This window comes from Mastigoproctus giganteus, chromosome 7 (assembly GCF_048544385.1).
Source record: "Mastigoproctus giganteus isolate SK-2022 chromosome 7, ASM4854438v1, whole genome shotgun sequence".
Taxonomy (NCBI): Eukaryota; Metazoa; Arthropoda; class Arachnida; order Uropygi; family Thelyphonidae; genus Mastigoproctus; species Mastigoproctus giganteus.
The window spans coordinates 106,211,975-106,224,305 of NC_143581.1; the positions used below are offsets into that span (position 1 = coordinate 106,211,975).

At 38.6% G+C, this 12,331-nt stretch overlaps 1 protein-coding gene across 1 annotated transcript in view; it reads right to left on the reverse strand.

Moving 5' to 3' along the window:
- The window catches only part of LOC150083126 (ankyrin repeat and fibronectin type-III domain-containing protein 1-like), a 558,629-nt gene extending 546,620 nt beyond the window's left edge, over positions 1-12,009 (reverse strand). The window contains exon 1 of the mRNA XM_090378398.1: positions 11,938-12,009. The gene's annotated coding sequence lies outside the window, so the exon portion shown is untranslated. The remainder of the gene's footprint in view (positions 1-11,937) is intronic.
- Positions 12,010-12,331: the final 322 nt, after the last annotated feature.

Genomic DNA, 12,331 nt, shown 5'->3' on the forward strand with positions numbered 1-12,331 from the left:
AAGAAGCTCCTGTTCACAAGCTGTGGTTCTCAATAAGAGGAATCTCCTCTTCCCACTCCTTGTAGAAACATTCATGCTTGCCCTGGAGCTAAGTAATTTTGTTAATAGCAGCCTAAAACATTCTCATCGTTTAAAGTTCGCAGCAGAAATAGCTCAGGTTATGTTTGTGTTTAATGCCAGAGCAACTAAGGCTGTATTCTGTGGTAAGTTTTCTAGACGAAAAACCGGAGTTTCTGGGAGGAAAAAACTTGCAAACCTAGCCTAAAAACAGACTAAATCAGTGACGTGGGGATCCCTTAGAAATTACTGAATTGGGAATTCAGATAACATCCTTGATAGACAAATGGTCCAGGACAGTGTACAGCTGGCTGTTCCTTATATGAGTAATACTTATTATGACGTGACTTGTCCCACATTACAATAGCAGTCCCCTCTTGATTTTGATGTCGATCAGTGGCTTCATCTTCTGTGATTCCCTTGGTTCTGTCGTCGATCAGTGGTTTCATCTTCAGACAGTGAAATAACAGATTACCAGTGATATCGTATATGTAACCTCCCTCTATGTATATACGTATACATATGAATACTCACTAGTCACATCTGCTCATCCACAGCGTGAACGTGTTAAATAAATTTAAATATATCATATTAGGGTTACCCGAGAGAGAACAAATTCAGCCACTTATGTGTACTATCCCCGTAAATTGCGTATGTTCTGTGATCGGTTTGCCGGTTTTGCTGGACAAAAAAACCTCTCCATCCTCGCCTGAAATGGACTAAATCAGCCACGGTGAGAAAATGGCCCATAAAAGTTCCTCGCATCACTGATGATTCATACCCACAACTTTTTTTCAAGCGGCGTGGGGAGAAAAGCGATTATAACCGCTGAGCCATCTGCAAGAACATTATGAACGTGTAATTAACTGTTATTTTTCATAACCAATGTAGCAAACACGGTCTGCGCGGGAAGCACAGTGGTATCGTCACCGTCCTTCCCACACCGGGTGGGTGGAAAAGGCCCGGGTTCGAATCCCGTCGATGACGCGAGGAACTTTATGAGCTTTTTTCAATCCGTGGCTGAGTTAGTCGGTCTCAGGCGTAGATAGCAAGGTTTTTTCCTCAGAAACTGGGGTTTTTCGTCCAGCAAACAGACAAATCGACCATAGAACACACGCAATTAACAGACATAAGACACAGCGCGACAGATGAATTTAATTATTCGGGTGGCCTAAATACAATAGTATTTTTATATAGCAAACATGGGATGATATGAGAAGAGTCTCATAATTCTTTCATCATCGCATATCAAAAAACATCGGTTACCTCCCGTAATTTAGATGAAGTGATTGAACCAAGAAGCTTTCTTCGGTATCAGATGAATCGCATCTCATGGCCCAAACAAAATTAGACTATAAATGATGTCTGTTTCTATGGTCAATTTTCCCGTTTTCTGGATAAATAAATATTCAACTGGAGAAAAGCTCACTTAACACTCGCCCAAGACCTATTAACTGCAGGAAACATTGGCAAATAGTGATCAGACAGTCGTTAGTTGGAAGATAAAGAAAGACGTTACAGTCGTTAGAGGTAAAGGCACAAGTATTTCAGATAAGGAGACTATAACAGTTTAAGGCACTGTATGACATCTGTCAATAGGACGGATTCCAAGGTAGGAGGGCAAATACATTAGAATTATGGAATACTTTTAAAGCCATAATCACAGAAGCCATGAACTAGTATAACATGAAACTAATATACCATTAATAAAATATTGCACCAGGAAAATGCCGAGATGGATGAATACGGAGCTGGCCAGTCTAATAGAGCAGAAAAAGGCAGGGCGAAAGTTACAGAGGGAGAAAAACTACTGAAGCCTACAACAGCTACAAGTTCATCTGAATGGTACCACAGATAAGGTTAGGGAGAACAAAGCTGAGTATGAAAAGGCTGTTTTTTCACATACATGAAAAACAATGAGTTTTTCATGTATGTGAATACAAAGAAGAAGAAAACTAATCAGATCGGACCCTTGTGTACTGGGTGAGGGAAAGTCTTAAATAACCCAGCTGATAATTCGTATGCATTAAACAGGAACTTCACATCGGCCTTTACTGACGAAAGATCCTTCATGCTGAGAAGAGGCTGTGCGACTGAGGCCGAGACATGAAAATACAAGTGTAGTTATTTCGAAATTTCAGATGACTACTTATTTGAAAAACTTTCGAGTCTAAAGACATATCTCCTAGAGGTAATTGCATATACCCAGTAATTTTCAGAGAGGCGACCAGAGGATGTATTGAACCAGTGAGGTTAATAAAGAGGGCATCATTGGAGAGATTTCTTTGGATTGGAGTAGCGCCAACGTATCGCTAATACATAAAGATGGTTCTAACTTCAGTAGTACGGAATACCTTGGAGGCAATGATTAAGAGTTCAATCCAAGGACATTTAGATAGAAATGTCATTCTTAAAACTTTTGTTAAGGGAAAATGATGTTTACCTAACCTCGTACGCTCTATCAGCACATCCAACTCTGGAGCTGGATGTAGGGAACAATTTCGACATAGTTGATATGGATTTTAGGAAGACATTTGACTCAGTCCCTCATAAGACATTATAAACTGGAAGCTGGAAATGTATAAGCTGGAACAATATTGAAATTACTGAAAAGATTCTAAGATGGACTGCGGAGTGGCCTCAGGGGTGGGATCCCCCAATGATAGGTTTTTGGACCACTGTTTTTTTTTTTCTGATTTTCATAAACGACATCGACGAAAGAATAGAGAGCGTGATGTCAAAATTTGCAGAAAATGTAAAGATTGGGAGAGTCGTTAATGATCAGTATCAAGCAGCGCTCCTTCAGGATGACTTTAACAGGCTTCAAGAATGATCAGAAAAGTGGCAGCTATGTTTTAATGCCTTACACTTGGGAAACACAAAACAACTTATACTTCTTCTTCTTCTTCTTTATCTTCGCCTTCTTCCCACGTTTATATGGGCTCGGCATTTCCGTCCTTAGTTCTTTTCCTCCATTCCTCCCTATCCTGGGCTTCCTCTCTCCTCCATCCTCTCTCTTTTAAATCCTCTGCCACCTTGTCCTTCCATCTCAACTTAAGTCTCCCCCTCTTCCTCTTCCCTATCACCTCCAACTTTTCACACCTCTTCCCCACATACTCCTCAATTCTTCGTTCCACGTGTCCAAGCCACCTTAACCTAGATTCCTGCATTTTTTTACTCAGAGGCCCACCTTAACCGTACCTCTGATGTAGTCATTTCTTATCCTGTCCTTCCTCGTCACACCACACATCCACCTTAGCATCCTCATCTCCGCCACTTCCGTCTTCTTCTCCTGGGCCCTTGTAATCGCCCATGTCTCAGCACCGTACATCAATGCAGGTCTAACCACAGTTTTATACACTCTTCCCTTCATTCTACAATTTACTTTCTTATCACACAGCACCCCACTCATCTTTTTTCCAGTTCAACCATCCACATTACACTCTATGCTGTATTTCTGCACTCAATCCTCCATCCCTCTCAACGTTCGATCCCAGATACTTAAATTTCGAAACTGATGGTAGCTTTTCCTCCTGCAGTTTTATAGAACTCTCATCTTCTCCATTCAATACCATATATTCTGTCTTTGTTCTACTTATCCTCATGCCTCTCTCTTCCAACGCTTTCCTCCACTCCTCCAATTTCATCTCTACCTTTCCTTAGGATGGTTCGCACAGTACGATATCATCCGCGAACAGCATGCTCCATGGTGCTCTACTCTTCACTTCTCTCACCAACACATCCATTACCAGATCAAACAGATATGAGCTAAGAGCTGATCCCTGGTGCAGTCCAACTTCTACAGAGAACCCCTCAGTCATACCTACACTACCTACTCTTAACCTGAGTCACCGCTCCCTCGTACATTTCCTTCACAAACCTTACGTACTTTTCTGATGCACCCTTCTCCCTCATGCATCTCCATACCTCTTGTCTAGGAATTCTATCATATGCTTTTTCCAGGTCTATGAACACCATGTGCAACTCTACTTGCATCCCCCTGTATCTTTCCATCACCTGCCTTAAAGCAAAGACCGCATCTGTTGTTCCTCTTCCCAGCATGAAACCAAACTGTTCCTCTCCTATTTCCGCCTCCTGCCTTATCCTTCCTTCCACAATTCTTTCCCAGATCTTCATCGAATGAGATATTAACTTTATTCCCCTGTAGGTTCCACATTCCTGCACATCACCCAAAAGTGTATATAAGTTGTTTTTCCACAAAATAACTTATCACTTTGTGTCTAATAGCAACACAAAATAATTATACACTTGGTGGGGTTTAATTAAAAACAGAGGCCGAAAGAGATTTGGGAGTTACAGTACGAGCAGATATGAAGTTCTCTGAGCAATGTTAATAGGTGGCCAGCAAAGCCCATGGTGTTGTATGGCTGATTTATCGAACAATATCCAGTAGAAATATCTTTATTTCTAATTTCCGGAATATTTCCGGTTGAAATAATAATCCCACTGTATAAGACAATTGTATGACCACATTTGCAATACTGTGTCCAAGTATGGAGACCTCATCTAAAAAGAACAAGACATTAAGCTTCTTGAAAGGGTCCAAAGACGGACAACTCGCATAGTGAGATCGACAAAAGGGCGACCGTACGAGGAAAGGCTTTAATTATGTGGGCTACAGCGCTTAGCAACCAAGACCTTAGAGAGGACCTGCTTGAGGTTTATAAGGCTCTGAGAGGGGTTTGTATGAAGGTGGAATTTTCATTGTTATAAAGAATTCCAGAACTGGGGGTCCATAAATTCAAATTACAGAAGAAGTTTAAACTAGATTGTAGGAAGTTTTCTTTTAGCCAGCGAATTGTTGTGGAATAAGTTGCCACAGCAAGTAGTTGGGGGCGAAGAAAAACGCTTAATTTGTATTTTATCTATTTTTTCCTTTTTTTTTTTTTTTTTTTTTTTTTTTTTTGTGGCCGGTTCGGCAAAAGCCTGTGGCTTCTTTGCACTATATGGCTAATACTAAAACTGCCACAGAGTGAAAATGGCCCACAAAATTTCCGTCTGCTGTCCTGACGAGAAGTATTCCTCTACATGGATAGGATCTGTAATCGAACCGAGGCGATTTCGATAAAGTATGGAATACATTACTGAGAGTAGAATAGCAGTTGTAATCCACCGTGCTGACCGTAAATGCATCCTTTCGACTAAGTTTTCTTCTTTTTTTCCAGTCTGTTTAATGTATATTTTACACCTTTTTGCTTCGTAGAATTTGACAAGTGTATAAAAGCATTACAGCTACAACTTCAAATGCAGTATAGCCACATGGTATTGGAAATTAATTAAAATGTTAAATCCGTAAGAATCAAATCGAATAAAAATATAATAAAATGCAACTTGGAGATTTATTTACTACCATTTTCTTGGAAAAATGTGTGAAGGCATTTGTAGAAAACAGCCTACCTGATTCGTACATCATTAAACTCAAGATATTTTTTAGGAGCACCGGCGACTAAGGCCACGTTGCTCCGTGTATATTGTCTGTAAATTGCGTGTGTTCTGAGGTCGATTTCTGTTTTGCTGGACGAAAAATCCAAGTTTCCGGGAGAAAAATCCATGCTACTGTCGCCTGAGATATTTATATCTTAATAACAACCTCTGTCTTATTGGAACCATGTGGAGCGCATAAAAAAAAAATTACCTCGAAAAGTTATTTAATCTAGCCATGTGTATTGTGTCTGTCCTCTGATCTATTTGCTAAACGTAAAACCCCAGGTTCGGGGGAAACCTTGCTGTTTACGCCTGCGACCGACTAACTCTGCTACTGAGTGAAAAAAGCCCATAAATGGTCCTCGCGTCATCGACAGGATTCGAACCCGGTCCTTTTTCATCCGATGTGGGGAGAACGGTAACGATACCACTGTGCTACTTGCGCAGACTGCAAAGCGCATAAGAAGTCTTTTAATGTGAAGTGGAGATAAAAAGATAACTATCCTATCCTATGTTAGGATAGGATAGTTATCTTTAGGAGTGATTCACCTGGTAGACACACAGCACCACTGAGTAATGCCATCCAACTGCATTTTTCTGTGATGAAGAATTTTGAAGCGCATATACGGTAATTTTTTGTTGACTTTACTGTTCAAATCAAAATGAGCCTCAACAAACATCTTGATTGTCTTCAAATATGCTTATCGTTGTTTGACAGGAGTGAGATCTGTTTGCTTAATCTGTAGGTTCTCTGTTTAAGTTCTCGATAGGTTAGAGCTCACGGGAAAAAAAAAAAAAAAAACAACTGAATTTTTTGGTGCATTCTCCTGACACTTGTCGATTAACGTTTGTCATTTCTGACAATCTTTTTATAGATTTTTCGTGTCTTTGTTAGACTACAGCCCTTACTGGTGGTTATTTTTTCATTATGCTAATTGGCGGCCAGCGATACCTCTATCTCTGTGTATCCACTGCACTTTGAGCAATGCGCAGATGTGGGAAGCCACCGGTGGCGCCTGACCCCAAATACTATGCCACTATGCACTCTGAGCGAAACAATGAATCGAATTTTAAAATTAACCAAAATTTTAGTTCTTTCCAACAAGTTGCCGGTATTCATAATAATTCCAATTAAAATTCCAATTACTGGCGTTCAGTTGTTGTTGTTTGGTTTTTAGGAGCATTAGCAACTAAGGCCATATTGTTCCGGGTATATGCGGTTGTCATTCCCTGACCTTTCCGCATCCTCCGTATTTGGAATGGCGTTCAGTGGGATCATGAATAATAGAATTTGAATTAATGTCACAAATGTTATCAACATTTATGATTGTAACACGATTCTTGGCCACTTCTTAACATTCTTAATGATATTCTCGGAACCGAAAGTTATCAGTTCACACAAGAGGTGTATAACTGAAGGGTTTACTTCAAATCGAGTTCATTACAGTGCTACTTAGAGAACTGCACAGTGGTGGTGATTAAAGTACTTCAAAATTAAGATTATTTTTATATATTTATTTATTTTTATTTAAATATTTTTAGTTTTAAGTCTTAGCTATGAAAAGTATAAATTATCATTTTCAGTATCGTCACTTGGAATTTAATGATATTCGAACACTCGAATATCATTCGAAAGAGTGTTTGTCGTGTCGCAAAACTAAGTCAATTAAATTCATGTGAGAATATTCAGACTTCTTTGGAAAGCTGGATCTCGACAAAGTGCCAAAGATTTTCTTCACTTATTTTCCATCGTCCTGCGGAAGTCTGAATAAGCATAAGTCAGTTTCCGCTACTTATGATACAAAAAACTTTAATGCTTATCTGATATTAGCAATCGTATATGGTCCTTTAAGTGTTCAAGCGGAAGAGTGCAGTACTGCACAAGACTTGAGTGGGCCGTGGTTCAAGCTCACGTGACTACTGAGTATGGTTAATGATAGTATTTTTTGTCAAAGTAATTACCATATTTTCTGCATTGACACACAAGATGCACTTTTTTCCCCTGGAAAATGTTGCCTAAAATTGCCCTGCGTCTTATTGCCCTTACTGTCCTAAGGCTAAGTGCGCGCAGTCATTTCTTTATCTTTAGCCGTGACTAGAGATGGCACGTCCAGGTGGCCTTTCCATCAGAAATGATGACTGTAACAGTATCAATGATAAAAATAAAAGCTGTTCAACAAACGCTCGTGAATCTGTGTTTCTAATATATGCAATGAAATATTTTTCTCAAAATTTACCTTCTAAATTCTAAAACAAGGGTGCGCTTGTCGCGTGGAAAATACGGTAATTATAAAATCCTTTGACAGCGGTCGTGCCTGATTATAAACAAGAAATCATTTTACTGGATTTATTAAATTTTAATTAAATCATCATTAACACGTATACACACAACCAGTGGCAGACTGGGTCTAAAAATATTGGTTACCAGGAGACAAAGGGGGCCCACCCACAACTATTATATTTTCACGCTGCTAACATATTGTCTAATGTTATTGCAAAGGGGCCCACTTGCCATTGGGCAAGCTGACACCCTGACCATTCCGCCACTGCTGACAAAACATTTATTTTGAAACAGTCTAGTCCTAGCCGAATACTGGAACATTTCCCGTAGATGCGTTTACCTTAAGTGATTGCAAAACATACAGCGGTAGTCCTAGTGTCTTTAAAAACAGCACTTCCATCATAAGTAAGTTCGTTTACGAAAGGGGTTTGTGATGGTTCTTTGAAAACGGGTACACTAAAAGTCACGAGGAATGATAGCTTAGCTGTAATGACTTTACAAGTAATTTTATTACAAATCACTGGAACATTATTTCTTGATATAACTCCTGGATAGATCGCACTGGAGCTATGGACCCTAAGCAGTGGTATTATTCGAGAATACAGTAGAGTTACAGTTATCAAACTACCACCTATATGAAATGTTATTTTTAAAAGCCCCCCCCCCTCTTAATTTCACTTAAAGTAATTGACGCATATTATTTAACATTTACGTGTGAAACACAAAACCATCATATAAATACAATAAAATCATGATTTCCACTAATGTAAAGCATTATAAATGAAACAAATTGTTAGTTGCTTCAGTTACCATCCGGGTTATCACTTTTTGACAGTCAGTTTTAATTAAAATTTAATTTTAATTAATTTATGCTAACGAAATCGGACAGGAACTGAAAATTAAGAGGAATATTATAATGATAGAAGCTATGGAAGCGTTGTCACACACTTCACAGCTAGTAAAGACCGCCAGACCACTCCTACACGGACCGAATCATAAGAACTGAATACGCATGAATAAAAAATTGATAATTAAATTTCTCCTTTATCGTTTCAGTTATCCAATAATTCTGTATATATTAATCTCATTTCATATGTTAAATAACAATCTTTATAGGTGTAAATATTTATTATTATAAACGAATACTGTAAATATTATTGTAAATCAACACAATCTATGTAGCTATCCACTTGCACTTCTCTAGCTTGTAAGCCGTACAGAAGGTGAATGTAAAAAGCATACTGAATAACAACAAACGCTGCACTGACGGAAGGTGTTCGATGTTACGGAGTTTTAGCGAAATACTCGTTTAAGGGAACGCTTGGAAAGGATGTTGAAATTTAGTTGAGGCCAAAAAAATCAGATGCCCTGCCGGGAGTCAAACAATGCATTAAATCAAAGAAAAGATTTAATATAACTGCTACGGACAATATAGACCGTCAATGTGAATTGTTTCTAGCTCCCACCTCCTTATCTGGAAATTAGGGAAATTTAAGAACCCACTTGTTTATTTTACACTTGCTTTTCTGTTGTTTCTAGACTCTCCCTCCTTTTTTGGATAATTTTCTGTCATTTAGTTGATTAATTATATCGGATAGCATTGCTTCTGTTATTATTTTCTGCGATTACCTTTGTATTACGATTCTGTTTATTTTGTTTTGCATATTTCTATTTAGTCTGATTAATCGATTCGCCACTAGTCGTTATAAAAATTTACATTTTTTAATTTGATTATGTGCAACCTTACTGTATTATCCGTGCTTTCCTTAGTTCCATCTTTCACAGGTTGTATGGAGGGGGAAGAGCCAGTGAACGGTTGGCTGCATCTCAGCAGTTCCTCCCCCTCTGGGAATACGACCTTTTGGGGATTTGTTTGTACTTTTCTTTTGAAATCATACCTGTTATTTCCTTCATATTTCTTTTAATTTTATTATTTTTTGTTGTATGAGGTATCTACAGTCACTATTACACAGTCTACCCGCTTGATTATAAGCAGTTGCACCATTATAGCGGAATCTGCGTTGATCGCTTTTCATGGTGAGGGTAGACACTTAATTTTTAATTTTCAGCACTTAATCATTTGTGTTTTTTTTTTTCTGTTTGCTTGTTTGCAGCTAATAGTAGTTGCAACCAAAATACTTGCTTGTTGTTTCAACAACCATGCTCACGTGTTAGAAGTGCTTAATCTTAGTTTAAACCATTTTGAAATGTGCATCTTTTCAGTACAACAATAAGTTGAGATTCAAGCAATACACTGATTTTATTTCTGGAATATTAATGTGATTAATAAATTTAATTAAACGATTAGCTAGTGAATACAAAAAAATCCAAATCTACTGGCATATGCCGATGATTTAAAGTTATTTATCATTTCCAAAGCCAGCGATGACATTCGCAAAGTTATCAATGAAGCGAATTTACAGATTTGTGAAATCAAGTATCTGAAAGATATCAATCTGACTATAAATGCAAGCAAATCTGCTCAAATTACTTATTTCCTTCAGAAACAACCCAACCACATAGAAATAAAAATTGCATGTCCCACTCCCAAATGTTTATGTCCGCACAGACCGTGGAGTTGTTTTTTGATAAAAATTTCTCCTTTAATACCCACTATTTATATGTTGCTCGAAAATTTCAAAAAGCAAAACGGTTAATCAAAGAAACAGCAGCGATTCAAAACAGAAAAACAGTCATTAAGAATGTTCAAAGATGCATCTTTCCTATGCTTTCGAAGTCTGGTCTGGTTCTCCTCAAGTAACCGTTAAGAAATTCCTTGCCCTAGAATATTGGGTTAAGACTTAGATGGCTCAATAGTAAGCTTCGTTTTCCCCATACAATATCCAGGCAACAGCTTTATGAAAACTTAAAAACAAAGCCTCTGCAACAGATGATCAACGAGTCTGGAGTCACGCTTCTTGCAAAGTTAATTACTTCTGCATGTGATTCACCAAACTTAGCCAATATAATAGCTGCTCCCAACAGGAAAAATTCAAGAAACCAACAATTCAAAATCCAATCTCTCCAGGCTCAAACAAATGGACAGAATGTTTCCCAATGCATCCCTTCACCTCATAAATCCCAACAGGTTACTCAACTCTGAAGCCTACAGGAGTCAGATCTCCGATAAAATCAAGAGAAATAAAAACAGCACCCTGCTTCCAACTGCAAGCCAAATGTTCTGTTCTGCAAATTCTTTTTTTAATTCAGAAGTATAATTCCTAGTCATTGTTAATTATGAAATCTGCTATGTATTCGATTATTTTATGTGCTGTATTTGCAATAAATGAATATTTATTTATTAATACTCTGCCATATTATTCTCTATTACATTCGGAATTTTAATTTCTCCCTATTCTCTATACTGTGAAATCCTTGAAAGAAAAAAATTGTTTTAATTAATGCACTGAAATCTTAATAAAGAATGAAAAATAAAAAAAAAAAACTCTCGTGATGAATAGTTCAGCAGGTTTAATTAACCCATATATATATATCCCTCTTAACGAACACCCGAAGCCGAAGCCGTTATTTTGAGTATAGGGGAACTGCCGAGGCAATTATAATCATCTGAAAAACACTCCAAGATATAAAAAGATGCATACCAAAGATGCTATAGGATGCATACCAAATGTGTATATGAAAACAGCCTAATCCGAGAAGAAACAGCATAAACGAGAAAGCGCACGCCACATACAATCCCCACACATTTACTTGCATATTTTACGTTCAGGCCGAGAAGGAAGTAATGAACGGAATGTATAGCGGTGACAAACGAATTTCACAAATGTGCAGTCTACAAACTTGCAGATGGCAGTGAACTTGCATTGGCTCACCCACTTGTAGTAAATCCTTGAAAAGTAGTGACACAAAAGATCCTTATCTTCGAATGTAGAGACAGGCTGAGAAACTCCACCCAGACTACGAAACCGCTGGCAGCAAGGAGTTGCGCAGACTGCGTTAGTCATTCGACCAACAAAAACTGTGGCCTTTTAATTTTCCCAATTGGTTTTTTTTTATCTCTCGCAGCAATACATATTCGACCGTGCACATACACATACCCGCCTCTGTTGCACAGCGTGTATTTAAATATGCATGCACCACACTGAAAACAGGAGGTGAGAATATCATCTCAGACGTCTTACAGGGACACTTACCTGTTCATCCTAGCGTTCTTAAATACAGCTAGAAGCGATCAGAGACCCTGCCGTCATCTGCTGGTGGCTCCCTTTGTTTCTTGAGATAAGTAAACTTCTAGCTTGCTTTGGACGACACCGATCGTGAAACTTAAGCCAACCTTGTGCATGCATGCACGCACACACATGAGAATAGTTACGAACCTTCAGTCATTTGGAACAGTCATGGAGGAACGGCTGAAGGGTAACAGAGAGAGCATTCCGCGAACTGCACTACCTAGGGTTACACGAACCTACAGCCCGTCTGATGCATGCCTCAGAAGCGAAAGTTGTCGGGACAACATCACAACTCCAGGTAGCAGAACCTCCTTGGGATAAGGCAGCTGGGCTGAGGGGCGGGACCGACTGCATTTTT